The sequence below is a fragment of the Macrobrachium rosenbergii genome, chromosome 36, assembly GCF_040412425.1.
Source record: "Macrobrachium rosenbergii isolate ZJJX-2024 chromosome 36, ASM4041242v1, whole genome shotgun sequence".
NCBI classification, from domain to species: domain Eukaryota; kingdom Metazoa; phylum Arthropoda; class Malacostraca; order Decapoda; family Palaemonidae; genus Macrobrachium; species Macrobrachium rosenbergii.
The window spans coordinates 23,317,637-23,337,961 of record NC_089776.1 but is presented as its reverse complement, the minus strand read 5'-3'; the positions used below and the strand labels follow the sequence as shown (position 1 = coordinate 23,337,961).

Sequence of the window (20,325 nt, the reverse complement as noted above, 5' to 3'; positions counted from 1 at the left end):
TATATATATATATATATATATATATATATATAAAATTGTGATTCCTACCACTCTGTATCAGTCATTCGTCAGTGGCTTAGAAATAAACTTGAGCCCGGTCAGTGCCTGCACCCACTCCCTTATTTTTTCACCTGTGGCGTTGTGTGACACACACACACATACATATGTATAATCACAGATCATCTCTCTGCCTTCATGGCTTATATATATATGAGTTTGATATTCTCTCTTTGGTTCCACGTTCCCTCGTTTAGAATTTATTATATTTCGTAAGACTTTATACCTTTCGGGCGCCACTTGTCACTTTCCCTTTTTCTTGGGCTGAATAAACAAATTAGGTTACCTGGCCATATACCCCTCCCGTAATACTTGTCTGATTGATCTTGTTACAATCTAACTTTGTGAATTTAAGGTGAACATACGAATGGGCTGTAGAAAACTAAGTGCATTGCAAAGATAAATATTTAGGGATCCCGAGGCTTCTAAGAGAAATGTCTATTTTTGTATATGGCCGTATTTCTTCCGATACTCCAATAAACACCGAGCATTTTGAAGTTTTCAGTGCAGTATTTATTTTGAAAAGTAAATTTCTAAACAAGAATAATTTTTCATTCTCCGTGTCAGAAACAAAAAGTTGTCCATCTTCTAACAAACACTATGGTAAATATAGTCCACGCTTTGAGGAGTATATAGTATTACAGAAGACAACAGACGAACATGGGATTTTAGATGTTCGACCGTTGAAATGACAAATGTGTTTCCCAGCCAGTCTGAAACGTCAACGAATTTGCCTTAAAATTAAACCTGTGGAAGCAAAAAATCTTTTGGTGTAGAGAACCGCTACTGTTTAGTATTTTGCCTTTGGTCTCATGAACAAAACTCGGAGGATGAAAACCAACTTTCATCTATTTTCCGTACTTTATTTCAAAATACAGATTATAATTCATTTATATACTAAATTTCTGTACGTTTGATTGCCATGTTTACTGTTTGCTCTTGATAAAAGGTCGAACATCAGGACAGTCGGGGGGAAAACGCAAAGCTGTAAGAACAGTTATAACGTAAATTTGCAAAGAAACTGTTCAGTGTGTCATGGGTGATTACTTAACAATAATCACACGTTCTTTCCGTTTGTAAAGATTGGAAAATAAAATTGCGTTTTCATCACGATAAATAAGCAAAGATTCTGCTCCCAAGTTTCACAGGCGCAGGAACCAATACAAGAAGTGACGCAGATATTTTTAACATCCGGAATTCCTTATTGGTATATTTAGAAATATAGGCATGCATAGAAATATCACTGGGGAAGTAAAAAACGGGAATATTTTGGTACGAAACCCCTCATGGCATCCAAATATCGAGACAAAAATATTTTTTGATTATTTTCTTTTGAACCATCGGTGTCCTGTCTTCCGCAACCGACTTCTGGAAGACGTAAATAGCAAAAATATCGACTATATTAAAGGCGAATGTCCCACCACTTCAGTTCCCTGGAAAATTCTTGAGTTTTATTTCAGAATGTTTTGGTGCGGGGAACTTTCTAGAATATTATATTTCGGGATTTTTAGAGGTATTTTTTCTTTCACAAGAGAAACCTATTCACGTTGAAAAAATAGCATGGTCATTTTTTTTTTGTGTTAAAATGTTTTCATTACTCTCGACGTTTATTTATTTGTGCTTCAAAAGATTTCAGCCAAGCTCATGGAAATCTCGATAACCTATTTCTAATATCTACGTATAACCCAGAGTCAGAAATAATAATTCCTAAAACGAAGAAAAGTGAAAACACTTTCTTCACTTTTATGCACAATAAGAGTATTCAACATATGGAACAGACCCTCTAAAAATAATTGTACTTATTCACAAATTCTGTAAATTTTTAGGCATTGCCTTTTTGATCCTGACTTTTTACAACGATCCACAAACCAGCAAAGCAGTGGCTGTAAAATTAATACGCAGAAAATGTATTTACAAAAAAAAATTGTTGACTAAAAATTACATCGCTAAAAATTGCACACACCCACACACACGGCGAGATAGAACGTTCCAATCGTTGGCGTTCGATATTAAAGCTTCTTTGTATAAAACTATTCCAGTATAAACAATGAAAAGCTTGTTATATATTTTATGTTTTTATGGTATGTCAGAATTACATGTTACTTTTAAAGAATTAATTACGCATTTATTTGTGGCCTCGCACTAGGCTTGAAATCGGCCACGGGAAACTTGCTTCAAAATTTTGAGAATCATTTGTTGAATACCAGTGCCAAAGTGATGGAACTTAGGGTTTTGGAGTGATAGCAGTAGAAACATTCAAAGACTTCAAATCTGAACACATAAGCAAACATTTAATTTGCTTGTTAGTTTTTTCTGCTTTATTTTTTTTTTTTTTTCCATTTTGCTAACATGAGAATCATGTTAAATGACGCCAAAGGCCTGTTGGGTTGTTCCAAAAGAGCAACCTGTTGCGAATAATCATCATCATCATCCATTTACTACGTGCACAATTCCCTTTTGCCAGTTTCCAATAAATCTTCAGTCATGACTGTCTCTCCAGTCTTTTCTTGATGTAAGGGGTGACAAAACGCTCACCCACCCTATCCTTAATTTAAGGGCAGTGTTCATCATTTTTTTCAGAAAAATTAAACTAATTGACCAATTTAAATGAAATTTTATTTAATAATAGAAAGCATGCCTACTCGCGTGTGTAGAAAGTTTTATGAAGATCCACCTAAAAGAAAAAGAGAGAGAAAAAAAAGTAAAATATACGGCAAATTTCCCACTTTTTTGAAGTAACACTCCATCTACAAATATCAAGATATTAAACTTTTGAAATTTTCTATGGAAAGAAGAACTTTCCATTAATAGATTTACAAAAGGGTTTCTCAAAAAAGATGAAAATAACGGTTAAAATATTTTTTGAAGTTGCACTTTATTGCATCAATAAAATATTTGCGATTAAATAAGAAAAATCAATAGTAAATAAATAGTAACAATTAAAATATCAAAAACCCCCATTGTTAAATGAAAGCCCTGTCATTGTCAAAAATAAAGAAAAAATATCTTAAAAAATAAGAGAGTAGTCAATTTGAATGACGATAACTTACTTTTGAGTTATGGCCGTTCAGAGTTTAGAAAGCTCCACCGGCGTACTCTGTTAGCTCTTTTCTTGCTATTTTCCTCCTCACCCTCCTTCTTGTTGGTGTGTCCATTCGCTTGTCCATTTTTTTTTTTTAGGTCTTTCAGCATGCCAGCTGAATGTTCAACACCAAAGAATTCACATAACGGAGACTCTAGGTATCCTGCATTGTATCTTGCAACAGCAGTGGCCATTGCGAAATCGACCTTCCTCTTGCTTGCCCTCAAGTGCTTGGGGCATGTCTGCCAAATACGCTGGTGCAATGACTCATTTCGATTTTGGGTGAGTCCTTGGAGGCATTTCTGCATCATCTCGTCTGTTGTTAGACGATCATATACACCTGTTTCAGCACAGCAAGTTCTTTCTTATTCAATCGGAAATAAACTTTCATCTCTGTATACGATTGAGGTGTTTTCTTCTTTAAGTATACCTTAGTTTAACCAGACCAATGAGCTGATTAACAGCTCTCCTAGGGCTGGCCCGAAGGATTTAGATTTATTTTACGTGGCTAAGAACCAGTTAGTTACCTAGCAACGGGACCTACAGCTTATTGTGGAATTCGAACCACATATAGCGAGAAATGAATTTCTATCACCAGAAATAAATTCCTCTTATTCTTCATTGGCCGGTCGGAGATTCGAACTCGCGGCCAACAGAGTGGTAGCTGAGAACGGAACCCGCTCAACCAACGAGGAACTAGGTGTTTTCTTCTGAGCAACGGCCCTATTATAAAAGCACCAGGAACTTGGACCTTGGGGACATAGATGATGCTGAGGATTATCATCTGAGGAAGAGCAATGGTGCAAGGTTGACAATATTTCATTCCTCATTTCCTCAGGAGATGTTCCAATCTTTCTGTTCATTGATACAGTAAAGTAATACTGGAGATGATCTATTACTAGATCAGTAAGTTTATGTGTACGACACCCTCTTTTTTTTGGGTGGCGCTTTGTCTTCCTGATGTACTAGGTTCTGGTTCATCTTCATCAGTTTCAAGTTCAACACACTTTCTTTTTTGCTTCTCTCGCACCATGGCCAAAGCGTTTTGCGACGTGATTCACACACTCGATCTTAGCAACAATGGCACCAGTGCCTTGATTCATTCCTTTGATACCAGCGTAAGCAGAGCTATCACCATCAGATACCACACTCATGTGTCTGAAATTATAACTGAGAGGTCTCCCCCACATCAAAACCGCCGACTCTGCCTCCATCCCACCAGAACTTCACTCATAATTCTGTTCACATTCGCAAACCATGTGTGAGTCCAACCAGTCTCTATACTCATAATGAGAGATCTTCCTCTTTTCCATCAAACTGCGTTTGTTGTTGCACTTTTCACAAATCAAACTTAATTTCATAGTCAATGATGTGACCAGAATCAGTTTCTGTAACAGCCCCCGCTCCAAAATTACTCTTGTGACCCCTACGGTGACACGACTCATCGAAACTAACTACAATATCAGCGATTCCATTTTCATTTTTTTCTTGTCTCTCAAATATTACTTTGCGACTTTTCTCCATTATACGACGAGTATGATCAACTGCACAGTCATTAATAAATTTTGCATGTCTAATAAATGTTTCAAATGAAAAATGATTGAGCCCTAAACAAACAACTATCTTTTCAGCACCTGAAAACCCCCTTTCTAACATCATCATACAATAAACTGACAGAGTTTTGGGAAAAAATTTCTGATTGTTTGCTTCTTTGACATCCTTTGCTTTTCCTGTGTTATATCGTAGCTCACATAACCACACTTATTTACAAAACACTTTTACATATATATCTATTTGGTGATGCACATACTTTACATTCATATTATTTGTTACACATTCAGGGCACAATAAGTCTGAAACAATGTCAGACATTTCAGATTCCGAACACGAAAACTTATCTTTTTTTTCCACTTTCACTTTCTTGTTTTCCACAGGATATGATTTTTGTATTCATTTCATAAATGCCATCAATATGATAAATATGATAAATCTTTTCAGTTACAAGATGGGACACATAAGTACTCAGGATTATTTCAATTTTTGTATACAGCTATGCGGTAAACCCTTTCCATTTTGTTGCTACTATGCATTTTGCTGTTGTAAATATTCACTAGAAGCTGTTCGGTTTAGCGGTCTGGCAATATGGAGGGAATGCATGATATCCACATACAAAGGGATTATAAAAATGTATTTTCTTTTGCCCTTTGGATAAAAAAAAATAACCAAAAGGAATTCTTGTGTAGTAATCTCAAAGATGGGAAGAAATAAAGTATATCGCTGTACTCTAACATCGGGAAATTCTTATCAGAGCTAGAGCTTAGAGCTGAGCGAAGAGCGTCATGTAAAAAGAGTTGTAATTACGTTCCTGCCATCATAGCATTGGTTCGTAGGACCTTAATTAAAGGTCAAGGTAATTAGTTAACGAATGTTTCTTCGTGATGGTTAATTTAGGGAGTGGATAAAGTTAATTACATTATGGCTGTCCTCGGATGATTTAGGCCTAAGCAAGAGAACCGGCGAGGAAATTAATGGATCCCGGAGGTCGAAAATTGGACTTTGCGGACGTAGATTTAAGGTCATCTATTTGTTGGTGAACGCAATACACATGAAAAAGAGATTCGCTGCGGGTAATGCCACAAGAGCGAAGATGATGATGGTAATAATGGCGTTTATCGAACGAGGAAATGGTTGATTATTATTAATTGAATATTAAATCATCAACGGCAGCGTTAATTAGAACTTTGTTCATGTTTGAGCGTGAGAATAACATTGTTAAATGCAAAGGTCAACGGGACGGTAATCAAATGCCCTTATGAATCCCAAGCCCGAGGAGAACGGAGAGAAAAAAAATAAAGATAGGGGTGGAGCTTAACCACGGAGGGTGAACGATTTTAAGGCAGGAAAAGGAGGAAGGAGTTTCCAGTTCGTAGCAGTAGACAGACAGAGAGAGAGAGAGAGATGAGAAAAGTCAAGATTCACTAATTAACTTTATTCAAATGGAACCAATGGAAAAAAATAAAAAGGAAAAATACCTGGGTTTAATATTCAAATGGAACCAATGGAAAAAAAATAAAAGGAAAAATACCGTGGGTTTAAATCGCTCCAGTTTCCTAATAGGGCATTTTCATGGTCAAACGGTTTATCCAACCCGGTTGCCCAAGAGATATCACAGTCACACCAGATTTACATCCAACCTCAGTGTGAGCCGTGCAGTTGAGAAGCAAAGATGCCACGGATCGAGACACTACTATAGGTATTCCCCGTGGGGGTGTAATGCCGTCAGTTGTAGGCATTACTTAAGGTTCTTTACAGCGTGCCTTCGGCCCCTAGCTGCAACTCTTTTCGTTCCTTTTACTGTACCTCCTTTCATATTCTCTTCCATTGCTTTGCACCCTCTGCTAACAATTGATTCATAGTGCAACTGAGAGGTTTTCCTCCTGTTACACCTTTCAAACTTTTACTGGCAATTTCCGTCTCGGCACTGATTGATCAAAGTGGACATATATTAGTTGTTAAAAAGAGACCAAATTTCTCATGCAAACTTGCTTGTGGATTTGAGATTAGAGCCAGAGGAATGGCGTCATTGTATGAGAATGTACGAGGCAGCATATATAGATCTGATGAAACTTATCACTCCTTTTATCAAGTACAAGGACACAAGCATGAGAAAGGCCATTCCTCCTCATGAAAGGTTGAGTGCCACTTTGGAAGGCGGCTTTCCAACGGAACGCTTTCTATCCCAGATGAAGCTCCCCTATTAATTCGGATTGTAATTTGCGTTACGATTTTGTAGAAGTTGAAGCATTTGCACCGAGACCAGATTTTCTGAAATCATATCCTCAAAACGACTTGAATGCAGAGAACAGGATCTTTAACTACAGACTCTCCAGAGCACGGAGAGTTGTTGAAAGTGTTTTTGGAATTATGGCATCTAGATAGAGAATATTCCACACGTCAATAAATCTAAAATTATCAAGTATTGAAAAGGTTGTCATGGCTGTGTTGGCCCTCACAGTTATTTATGGAAGACTTCTTCTTTTAACGTGCTTGTTTTCCCATTTGGGGTAGACTGTAGTCTCGATCGGCTACCCTGCCTACGGAAGACAGGCTATTCTAAATATTGTCCAGAAGAATGCTTCCGTAAGGAAGATACCCCAAGCAAAATAAGTTTAACAGGGTTATCAGTTGATCCTAGTTCTTTAGCAAGTTTACAGATTGGTCAAGGATCACGAAACTATCCCCAAGTTGCAAAAGAAATAAGAGCTAAATTTAAGGAATACATTGCAATAGCATGGCAAAAAGAATTTCTGTAAAAAAAAATATTGTAACTCACCTTGTCATCATCTAAGTTAGTTATACTGCCCAGATTTGAAGAGCTATCTCGTGGCAAGCCTTGATCTAAAATAAATATCGTCTCATCTGGTATAAATACTAAAAGTTGTTTTAAGAAATTCAACCAAGGATTGTGAACATTTATATCCTAGCCCCTGCCTAATGACATTGGTACATTTTGTAGTTGACATTTTCAAATGGTGTAATTATCTGTCTCTACTAGACTAGATGGACAAGTAGCTTTAATGAGGTCAAGAAGTGGCTCTGACAAAGAAAAGGATAATTGTTCACAGCAATGAAACTACAAATTCTACTTTCAGTTAGCCTCCTATAGGCAACCGGTTGTTGGTGTGAAACAAAAATATTGCTAATGCTCCGTTGAGATTTAACGCATCTAATTTTTGCTGTATGCCGAGCACTTTTTCCATGTGTCCCAATGCCCGACTTTAAACATGGTATGGTACAGATGTAGAACAAAATAAGCATGTGGGCTTTGAGTCCCCTTAGGTGCCATTGACCAATCTTTAAACTCTGCAAGTTGCAGCCAAGCACTGCGAAACTTTGGTTTGTAGGAAGGCTTGTATTTTTTATGGTGGTTTGGTAGTTGATTCATCTGCATCATAATCGACATCTTCATCGCTCTCTCGTGCCGGCACTACTAAATCGAAGACACACTGAAAAAAAAAAAGATTCAAAAGTAAATGAAAACCGTAAAATTATACAGAAACACACACACACACACACACACACACACACACACACACACACACACATATATATATATATATATATATATATATATATATATATATATATATATATATATATATATATATATATATATATATATATACATATTTATGTTGTCGTTTCTAGAAAACTTCAATTTAAGGAGGAACAGGATAGCCAGAAGACGTGGTAAAATTGCAGACATTATTATTTCTTAGAAATTAACCGAGGCACAGCCGAGCTTTCGGGAATACTTATCTATAGGATGACATAAAAATAAAGAGAAACAGTAAGAAAACTATACTGACTGACTAAATCTAAAAGTATTAAAACAGTTATGATTGACAAAACTTTGAAATAATATAAAGTAAAAAAGGAACATAAAAACCTAAGTTAACTGCAAAAGAGCAATGACTGAGTAACAAGAAATCACGTACTAAACAGAAATTATGAAATAAAATCACTGAGAAGATACATAATGAGAGAGAGAGAAAAAAACAATGAATATTCAGAATAATAATAATGATAATGTAGTACAAAATAATGGAGAACTTACTGTTCATATCGTAGTTAAATGACAACTGGGCGAGTTAGAAGACTGCGAATGGAAGAGGGTGAAATGGTGTGGAGAAAAAACAAAAATAAAAAAGCAAACTATGCAATGAACAATGGAACAGAGGTGGTTTGGCTATTGAGTGTTGGTGATTGTTGTTTAATTAATATAGAGGGACTCTAAAAAGGGAGGCGAATGGCCGTTTTTTGTTTGTCCGAGTATTTGAAAATCAATGTATTGTATGTGATGGCGGCAAGATATAGCATGAAGTCTAATGGTACTGTTTTCTTTTTTGCTTAAAGCTAAGCCTGTACGGTGGCTATGAGAGTCGATGCGCGCCTTAAGTAGGCGCTTGGTACATCCCACATAGGTCCCAAAATTACGTTTAGGGCAATTAAACTTGTAAACAATGCAGGTACGCATCAACTCCGGGAGGGTGTCTTTACGCGGAACTGTCTTCCGATTGTAAGAGGGTTATTAAAAGTAAATCTGATGTCAACATACGGATACAGATGGCTCAAGAGTGACAATAACTTTCGTTTGATTAGGACAGAATCGTTAGTGAAGGGCAGAGAAACACACATTATATTTTTGGGAACGGTGCAGACTACGGATTTTGGCTTAAAAATATTGTCTAAAAATTCTTTAACGATTTTATTGAACTTGTTCAAGGGATAGCAATTATTCTTAAAATACGTCTCTAAAAACCTAACTTCCATGTGAAAGTTATTCCAGTTGGAGCAAGGGGAAAAAGCTCGATGAATTAGAGTTCTACACGACTTAGCCTTGAAAACAAGGGGACAAATGACTAAAACAGTTTAACCCAAGGCCGGTAAACGTTTTCTTTCTAAAATGCCAGTCATAAAATTTCCCTCAGAACGAGAGACCAAAATATCTAAAAAGGAAATGCGGCCATTACATTATTTTGAAATAATTATTATTTTTATTATTTAGAATTTTTATTGTTTTTTTTTTCACTCTCTCTCCCTCTCAGTATCTATCTTCTCAGTGATTTTATTTGACGATTTCTGTGTATCAAGTACTCATGTCATTATTATTTAAAATTTATCCACTCATTCGTCAGTAATTGGACTTTAACTGTCCAGAATTTAATGTTTTACCACGGACTGTGCTAGAATTGCCTTCTAGATTATTGGATTACTTCAGAATTTCCTGAAAATTCTCATTACCTCAGAATTACCTTAAATGAGGTGAGATTACGCTAATCTGATGTGATTACCTAAAAAATGAGAGCCTTGTTTGATGCTTGCCGATCGTTCACACAAGCAGTATTGGTGGATAACTTAAACCCCGCCCACAAAATTTAGGCCGACCTGTACTTCCTCCAAACCGTTTGTTACCGGCGTTTGCCAACCACATTCCCCATTCACACATTCAAATTTCACTTTAAATACGTGTTGGGCAAACCGGGTTGGAAAAACAGTTTGACCGTGTAAATGCTGCATAAGAAAAACATCATGACACCAATGTAGTAAAAGCTTCACAGGGTTAGCCATAAATGGTCCACCGTTAACACGGATCATACAAAACCACAGTTCCCAGTGGTGGTAAAGTTATAAAAAATTGGATCTTAATAGTACACATTTGGTCGTATATACCAAGCATTCTGGCTGTCAGCAACTACTACTACTACTACTATTATAACAATGATAATAACTTAAGAAAATATTCCCTATTATCTTCACTCTGTTAGGTTTAGGATATAGTGTAATGAGAAGACATTCGGGTTCAAATATTTTTAATTTTTCATGTAGAGAACAAACTGGTATGCATGCACCAATGTAAAAAAAAATTGTACCTTTCATTATCTTTAGATATTCTTCCTTTAGTTTTGATACTCGTTAGAAGCTTCTTTCCTCAAAATATTATGTAAGCAAATAATAATGGTACAACGGAAAGTTTCTGCAATAAATAACTATATATTCATAAATTTTCTACAGATGAATATAACGCGATGGAGGGAGGGATAGAAACCTCGATTGATCTTGTTCTTGTCGTTTAAAAATTTGTTTAAAAATAACTTCAGAGATCCATGAAGTGTACAAAAAAAGACATGTCTAAAGGTGCTAGTAAAGGTTTCTGAAGACCATTAGATTATCAGCAGAGAGTATAATGAAATGCCTATGAAAATTCATCTTGAATTCATTTTCCAGTAATATTGTATCATTGCCGAATTGCTTAAAAGAATTAGGGGTTCCAACTCGCCTGTAGATTCATCTCTGTCGTTCATTTTTTATCTCAGTAATTTTTAATGCACTAAATATATGACCGATTTCCTTTCTCATACAAATATATATAGGTAGGAACATGAAATGTTTATAATTACATGACCCTCTCTCTCTCTCTCTCTCTCTCTCTCTCTCTCTCTCTCTCTCTCTCTCTCTCTCTCTCTCTCTCTCTCTCTCTCGTAAAAGAAATAAAACTTAAAATCGTAATTTCAGAATTACAAAAACGTTGAGGGAAGGGCGCGTTGGAGAGGGTGAATGGTTGATGGAGGAAAAGATAAGAAAGACAAAGAGGTTGAATTTCAAAGGGCAGAAACCGAAGAAATAGGAAATTATTCGACGGAAACAATGAACAATTAAGGCCAAAGACTGAGGGAGAAGAAAGAGGACAGAGAATGAGGGAAAAATGTAAATGAATGAGAAGAGAGGACGAAAAATTAAAATTCGGTTTTAGAGGCATTTTCCACTCTCACTGGGGCAGAGCATTGAACACATATATTATTTAAAAAAAAATATCTGCTGATGAGAAGTTAAAGAAAATGTGTCAGGTTAATAAAAAAAAAATCAGTCTCATGCCAAACGAGTAGAGAGAGAGAGAGAGAGAGAGAGAGAGAGAGAGAGAGAGAGAGAGAGAGAGAGAGAGAGAGAGAGAGAACATTTAGCGAAAAGTATTAATGGACAGTTAATGAAAATTCCAAAGTGATCCAAAAATGCTCTGGAAAAGCAACTGAAAGCGATGTATAAAAGTTGGAAGAGTGGCAATGAATATATCAGATTACCAGCAAACCCTCCCAAATGATAAAACAAATAATTCCTGAGGGCAATTGGGTATTCGGGTGGACTGGTTTATGCCAGTTCACCTTTTTTCCCACAGCAATAAAAAGGTCATTTTCCTTTACTAGAGCGAGTAGGAGTGGGAAGGCCACATTAATAATGGTAAAAGCGTTACCAAGAGACAAGAGAAACTAAAATTGATTGGAAGTGAAATTCTTAAGAAAATAATCATGAGAAAATTGTGAACATGAGAAAATTATTGATAAAAAATATATATAAACGATGATCTTTTAATTTGTGTTCTTTTTGTTAAATGGGAAAAATAAAGCACTTTTCCATTTCTTTAGGTACCTCGACAACTTACTTTTATTTCCGTATTTTTAACTTTTATAAACAGGAATTTATGAAAGGATATTTGTTTTCAACGTAAAAAATGGCACCTCTTTGATGAAGGAATCATATTGCATGTTTTAACTTAAAATCTAGACCTTAATTTTTTACTGTAATTGGCTTATTTTTTTTTTTTTTAAGGGAGCATTTTCAAAATTATTAAGCATCGCGTCTTTCAAATAAACCTTGTGTTAACAGCGCCCGTATTAGAAGTTTTTTTATTTTAATTTCAAATATTCTACTTCACTCATAAATTTCATCATTGATTAAAAGTATTTTTATATGTAAATGTAACTCTCAAACGGACTGGCTTGCATGTATTATTACCCTCGGCATAAACACATAAGAGTGAGTTTCTGACACAGCAAAGCCTTGAAGGACAGTTTTGAAATTTTATATTTTTTATCGAATCCCAGTTAAAGCTTTGAAGCGTGGAACTAATGGGTTTTAGGGACTTCGGAGATGCTCAGGTTCTTGTGAAAACTTCCAATTACGAAGATGGTATCTGACAACATTCCTTGCAGGTTAGAACTTTTGTTTCTTAAATTTCGTATAGGTAACAGTCGTTCCTTCATAATTCACAGCTTCAATATAGTCTTTCTTTCCTGTGGGCTGATCAATCTAAATTCGTTTTGCAGACATTTGAATATAGCATACCCAGAATTAGCAGGAATTAGTGTGTAAAAAAATCACTACGTAGAATTAACAGGAATTAGCAATTTATAAAAAAATCAACACTATGCACTCTTATTAAACTAGTAGCTAGCGAAATATTTTTATTTAGTTTCCGTGCAGGCAATAGAACAAAAATGGTCGATGAGTTATTGCATCAAATGTCTTTCCGATACCTAAAGTCGTGTGTAATATTTAATTTTAACCCAGAACATCGTCACTGAAATGTTTTACGATAAATTACAGATTTGAATGATGAAAAAGACCCCTCAAAACCAAAGGAGCCAATCTGTCATACAGGATATTGCCTGGGTGAAGTGAAGGGCATGACGTCTCTCTACTAATGAAGAAAAGGGCTATGAAATTAGACGACAGTGAGCAGTGGAGGGAAAAGTATTTGGTGAGACTCTCATAACCAAGATAATTAAAAAATAAAAGATTATATCTTGCAATATGTGTCAACGTGCTAGAGAGAGAGAGAGAGATTTTTACAGAGATGCGTATGCTTCCTTTCCTGCTTATCACCGTTTAACTCGGCTTCTGAAATCTCAAGGAGAAATGAAATATTTCTTGCATAAAGTATCCTCCATGAATGATACACTTCAGTGAATTATTTATATAGCACTCGTGTTTAGTGCCTCTTATGATTCCTAACTAAAATCCTGATTCTTTTGTACACTAGTGTAGAGTTTTCACATTTTTCCCTAAACAAAATAACCTCTCGATATTACCACCTAAAAATTAGTAGGACATATATAACACCTATATGAAGCAAAGAGGAGAGAAGGTGCGAGTCAGAATCAGTGAGCGGAGAAGGGTGGTGGTACATCTAGTAGTACACGCAAGTAGGAAAAAGGGTGAGGGGGCCAAGCTGGGAGTACAGTCCATGGGAGTAGTTCCTCGTTGGAGAGTGGGTTCAGTTCTCAGCTAGCACTCTCCTGGCTGCGAGTTCGAATCTCCAGCCGGCCAATGAAGAATAAGAGGAATTTATTTCTGGTGATAGAAATACATTTCTTGCTATAATGTGGTTCGGATTCCACAATAAGCTGTAGGTCTTGTTGCTAGGTAACCAATTGGTTCTTAGCCACGTAAAATAAATCTAATCCTTCGAGCCAGCCCTAGGAGAGCTATTAATCAGCTCAGTGGTCTGGTTAAACTAAAGTATACTTAACTTAGTACATGGAAGTGGCGTTGCTGAATGTGAATGAAAAAATGTTGAATTTGTCGAGATAACATGTTTGCATCGTATTTGTGACGTAGAAGAACTGACAGGTTGAGATATGTTGACATACAAGGCACATAGAACACTTGTATAGTGCAAAGGTTAGCAGGAGTGAAGAAGTTTGGATCCGAGCGTTTTGCGATGGTTTGATCATGTGGAAGGCATGGATGACGATTGGTTGGCGAAATGATTGTATAATTCACAAGACTTAGGGGGGAGGAGAGGAGAAAGACCCAAGAAGTACTGGAATGATTGTGTTAAAAATTTTGGAAAATGAAGGCCTTAATTATTGTACTTTCATTTGTTTTTGTGGTTTGTCAAGTGTTTAAATAATTCCCGTCTGGGTACGAATAGTAAATTTTCTTGTCTTGGCGATTCTGCAACTTTTATAGGTTTACAAAAAGTTTGTTCTTTAAATTGTAGTTGACAGTAAATGAAAATATAAATTTTAAATTAGTGTTAAAATAGTTCTTTGGTGATTTTATAGTATATATAGCTGGCACATAGACTGGTAGAAGAGTAAATCAAGCAAAGAACCTTATATTAAAAGAAAAAGATTCTTAATCGTAATTTCAAATCCTCCACTACAAGCAGCGAGAGATGGCACATTTAAATAAGAGAAAAGAGCATATGTAATATGAGACACTGATCGCTAGCCCATTAACATGGACAACATTTCTAAAGACAAATCTTAAGACCGATGCTTGACAATGATTAATTTTTCATAAAGAATTAACACTTTCTAATGAACATTCCTGCGACCGGGAGAAATGCCACCGCGTGCAAAATGGTTTGAAAACAAACTAAATTATTCCCTTTACAGTGGGTTCTATTGGATAATCTATATAATATAGCGATATAATTTTCATACTAGATTTGATAAAGGTAAATTACATTCCAATAATAGCATCTTAAAAGGTCACTGTGCTAGGAATCCCTCACAAAGCGTTTCCGGAACTACAGTACAGTGAGACCTGAGCAATGGCAGTGCGCTACTAACTGATGGCAAATTGACTTCAAACTTGCAATATGGAGAGGAAATGCAAATACCGATCCCCACGTACGCATGTTTCTGAGATAGAATGCTGGCCTGATTGGCGAATGAGGCTATGCCGAGAATTCTCGATCTGCAGTAGTATGCTCCATGCATGTTCAGTAGCCGAGCAATAGGAAGGGCATTTAATTCAACGCAGAGCGTCTGACTGAATTAATCGCCGTCTCAGTAGCAATGAAGGGAGTGAACTGGTCTTATAACTAACATTGCAAAACTAAGTAACTGTCCTTGAAATACGTTAATGTTCCTGTCAATGAAAAGAATTGATCAATAATTTTTAGTTCTCAAAAAGAAAAGGTTAGTGGCATACATTAACATATTTCCACAAAAATATTGCTAAGGAAGTGTGCAGACAACCATTACCTAGAAAATAAGCTGTGATAAACATTCGTGCGAGATAATGCTTCATGCATTATCCCGGAAAATGGAAGGTGCATATATGTTATCAGATGTTTCATTATAGAGGCTGAAGGCTTTCATCTTTAATATCAAGAGGGGTGGATAATTTAATGAATAATAAAAATGGTAGATCATGGCGGATTAAAAGAAGACTCATCATTTAAAAGATATTACCTGGACTTCTGAATTTCAAGGACTGTTCGGTAACATCAGCAAAGAATAATTTCACGTAATTACCAAAAGAATACCCAAATTCAGTAAAAAAAAATATAATATATATATATATATATATATATATATATATATATATATATATATATATATATATATGAATGAAAACTGTATGTCGAAGAACATCCACAAAGGAAAATAAGATCTAATTTTGCTGAAAAATACTTGAAAAAGAGAGAGAGAGAGTAAGAAAATGTCTAGGAATTCGAAGAAAAATATTAAGGAAAAATACATTTTTCCATCGTGAAAGATGAAGGCACCGGTTTAACGTCAGTGTATAGGCCAGTCTCTTGCCATCGAATGTTGCTAAGTTAAGTATACCTTAGTTTTACCAGACCACTGAGCTGATTAACAGCTCTCCTAGGGCTGGCCCGAAGGATTAGACTTATTTTACGTGGCTAAGAACCAATTGATTACTTAGCAACGGGACCTACAGCTTATTGTGGAATCCGAACCACATTATAGCGAGAAATGAATTTTTATCACCAGAAATAAATTCCTCTAACTCTTCATCAGCCGGCCGGGGGAATTGAACTCTGGCCCACTGAGTGACAGTCCGCAGCTCTACCGGCTCACCCAACGAAGAGCTTGAATGTTGCTAAAACATGTCTCCTAAAGAGCCCTGCATGCTAGGCCATTGGTTTGTGGAGTAGGGCCGGCTCTTTTCTCTCCAGCCTTTCACTCCGAGTTAAGCCCAGGTACAAATTTACAGCTGACTACACCAGGTGAGCGGTAAATGGGTATTCCACATTTTGCAAAGGTCTGCTTGGAATACGACAGATTCAGAGAGGAATATACCAAAGTAAAATCATCTGTGCCCATTAAAAAGGCTACATTAAATGAGTGCTTTGTACCATCCCCTGTGGGGTAGGAAAGAGGGGGCGGATATTTGGGATTCGGTTCTCACTTCTGCCATTGGTAGAAGAATAAATTCCATGAAAGGCTGATGATATCCTTGTAAGGTTTTCAGTTTTTTTTTTTCTCCAATCTTGATGATTAGTCAGTCTAAGGATTCGAGTACCCCTGAACCCCTTAATGGTATTGTTCCAGCACAGTTGACGACCGCTGCTCCAATACAGAGCAAATCTTCTAGCATGGAAATGGACAATTCTCTGGATAATCCAAGTAATCAAAATCAGGGTGGTATTAAAACTTTAATACCTTATAAAACTCCCAAAAAGAGTAAATACTGACATGACCCAACCTTGACTCACTTCGACTCCCTCTTTGGGAGTGGAAGTTGATCAAGGTTTCTAACCATGGAAGCTGACCAAAATATTTCAGCTTTAAAATTAGGAAATTTTTTATTAAATAGACATCCAACGTCAGACATGTCGTTCAGACAAATAAAGGAGAAAACTTGGCTTATAGAAACACAACGAAAAGTCAGTCCGAAGACCATTTGTCTATGGAAAATATAGACAGTATTAACATAAAAGTAAAAAAAAACACAATACTATGAACAGCATTCAGGGTACCATTGTATTTCCTGAAAACAACAACGAACCAGTCGATAAGAAAATGCTATTAGACTTTCTCAAGAAAAGATACCCCAAGGTCCAAGATTGTGAGGTATTTGTTGCACCAAGTAAAAATAGCAATAAACAAATATTAAAAATAGCAAAAATAAAATTTGAGCGTGAAGATCTACCTCAAAAAATAAAAATTTTATGCCGAAATAGAGAGTTAAGACCCTATGTCCCAAAGCCACCGCAGTGTCAAAATTGCAGTAAGTATGAGCACACAAAGAAAAAATTGTCAGAATGAACCCGTATGTGCTTATTGGGGATCTACTGAACATACCACACAGTGGAAGTGCAGTGAACCTAACTGTGGGCAGAATCATCATTCAAGATCCAAAGGATGTGTATTATAAATACATTACGGAATTGAAAATACTACAAGAACGAACGGGGGTGTCTATAAAAGAGGCTAGGTTGGAATTAAAAGTGAGAGGAATTCAAGATCCGTCTAAGAAACATACATATTCTTCAATAACAAGAGCAAATAATGGAACAAAAACAGATAGAAGTAACAGAGCACAGAAAAGTAAATCTCAAGAAGAAATTAATAATTTAGGAATAAAAACAAAAATGGTAAAGAATAAAGAAACAGGTACAAATGAGACGGATAATATTTTACCCAGTTCATTTGAAATATTTATGCAGATAGAAACACAGGAGGATGCTACTACGGAAGTAACAGAGGAGGGTCGTGATGGACTGGAAATTAAAGATAAAAAAAAGGCCTTTGGAGAGAACACCACCCAAAACGAAGAAACCAACTATTATTAGAGAAACTTCAGTTAAACCAAAGATAAAGGAGATGAAGAAGGAACAAAAACAAAAACAAGCTAAGAATATACCTTTATCTCCTAAAATAATAGTAAAACCTATGAAGCCAGATGTCGAAAACACTGAAGAAGTGAAAGAAAACCATACCATAGATAGCAATGATTATGTCAAGGGAGAAGAGTTTACTCCATCTCTCCAGTAATTGGTACAAGAACAAATGAAAAAAGAAATATACATGATAATAGATGTGGATGTAATGATTGTTTCACTGAATTATGTAATAACAACAAAAACATAACACAAGATGGTTTAACAAACATTATAAGAAATTTTATGAAATATGGAAAAAAGAAGCTACGGATCTGAGTACCCATGAAAAAGGGTGCATTTGCATTGAGCACTTAGTATATTATAAAGAAAAACAAATGAATGTCGTGAGTAAATTATTAGAAAAAATCCAAGTTGATGATAAAAAAAAGAGAGTAAAACTGGACATAACATTTTCAATAGCTATATTATACAGTGGAACGTAAATGGTCTACAGACCAGATTACACTTGGGAAAAGTACAACGGTTATTAAAAGAATATGAACCAAAGATATTATGCTTGCAACATGTCAACAAAACTGTGTCAACATCACGAGAGGAAGGAGGAAATTTAGGTACATCCATATGTGTACATAAAGTATTTTACAACAAATATCAGGTATTAAAGTTCGAATAAAAAACATCAATTATGTAATTGATGATTTATACAACAAAAAACAATAATTATGTAATTGATTTATACAACCAACCTAATAAAACTTGAGATATTGGCAAACTTGAAGAATTATTTAATAATGCCAAGGAACCTACATTAAAAGTAGGTGATTTTAATGCTCACAACCCGATGTGGGACTGTAATTGTACAAACTCAAATAGAGCAGGAAGTAAAATAGAAGAATTCATAGATTCATATGACATGTGCTGTATAAATGATAATGAGATCTGCACATATTTTTGTAAAACACATGGAACATTTTCCTCAATCGACTTAACTCTATGTACAACATAGTAGACAGATTGGATTGGAATACAGTTGACGACTTGTATACAAGTGATCATTTCCCAATATTAATTTCATTATTACAAAATAATCCCACGAAGCATGTCCCCCAATATAACATTTATAAAGCAGATTGGGAGCAATGTGAATTCCACAATAAGAATATCTGCCATTTGAATATTTGAAAGACCATAATGAAACTAATACATTTCTTGTTGATTAATTAATGAAAATAAAACACCAAATTGGAAGACGTCTAGATAATCTGAATAGAAAGTTCAGTAAAATAAACAAAAAATTACTGATATCAGAAGGAACTTTACAAAAACTGACTATATTATTATTAGAAATTGATACATTAAATCCTCTATATAACAAAATATCTGCGAAATTTAAAAGAATCATTTCTTAGAGGAAATATGTATCAGATCTCTCTAATAATACTCCCATACAAAAATGGTGTTAAACATCACCATACAAAAAAAAAAAAAATATAAAAAAATTTGAATCCGAACCACTGACAGACCCAGACAAAACTTGGCACGCAGCCCCTATGTGATCCCAGGAAGGTTATAACAAAAATCAAACCCCTACCCCCATTACAGCATAAAAAACAGACAAATTGAACTAAATTTTCCTTTTTACCAATTCCGTCAGGTTTTCTGTCAGGTGTTATATGGGTTAATGGGCACTTTTTGCCTGATCGCTCCAGGTTTTCTTCCAGGCACTGTGAGACATATGATTAACCTGCAACAATAAATCCCTTATAACATCAATTTTTGATCAGAATTTACATGAATTTGGATCTTATGATAATTATTAATAAAATTGTTTATTACCTAGGTAAAATCAACATTGAAAACCTATATCGACAATTTCTATAATAGACCATTCAGACTTCAGCCTACACTTTCCCTCGGAAACACCATAGGAAACTGAAATGCTTTCGTTAACACGCACAGGAAACCGAAAACAGTTGCAGCCCTCTTTACGGTGTCTAGAATTACATCGTGATAATAATTTAATATTTATACAGCCAACGGACATTGTATCTTAATAACATATGGATATTCTGAAGATATTTGTCAAGCTGACAGCCTACCATCTTGGTATTATGTTAACGGTCATACCAGTCTTGAAAACGAGGCGATAATCAGGCGACTGAATGGTTCCCGTTTAACTGAAGTTGTGCGCATGCCCAAACCGCATAATCAAACCACACTTCGTCCCCGTAGACCTGAG

At 35.7% G+C, this 20,325-nt stretch overlaps 1 long non-coding RNA gene and 1 pseudogene across 1 annotated transcript in view; both read right to left on the bottom strand.

Moving 5' to 3' along the window:
• Positions 1-1,028: 1,028 nt before the first annotated feature.
• Positions 1,029-4,900, bottom strand: LOC136824971 (uncharacterized; annotated as a pseudogene).
• A 2,349-nt stretch (positions 4,901-7,249) lies between these two features.
• LOC136825014 (uncharacterized) overlaps positions 7,250-20,325 on the bottom strand; it is a 653,512-nt gene continuing 640,436 nt past the window's right edge. The window contains exon 4 of the long non-coding RNA XR_010849207.1: positions 7,250-8,145. This is a non-coding gene — a long non-coding RNA (uncharacterized lncRNA). The remainder of the gene's footprint in view (positions 8,146-20,325) is intronic.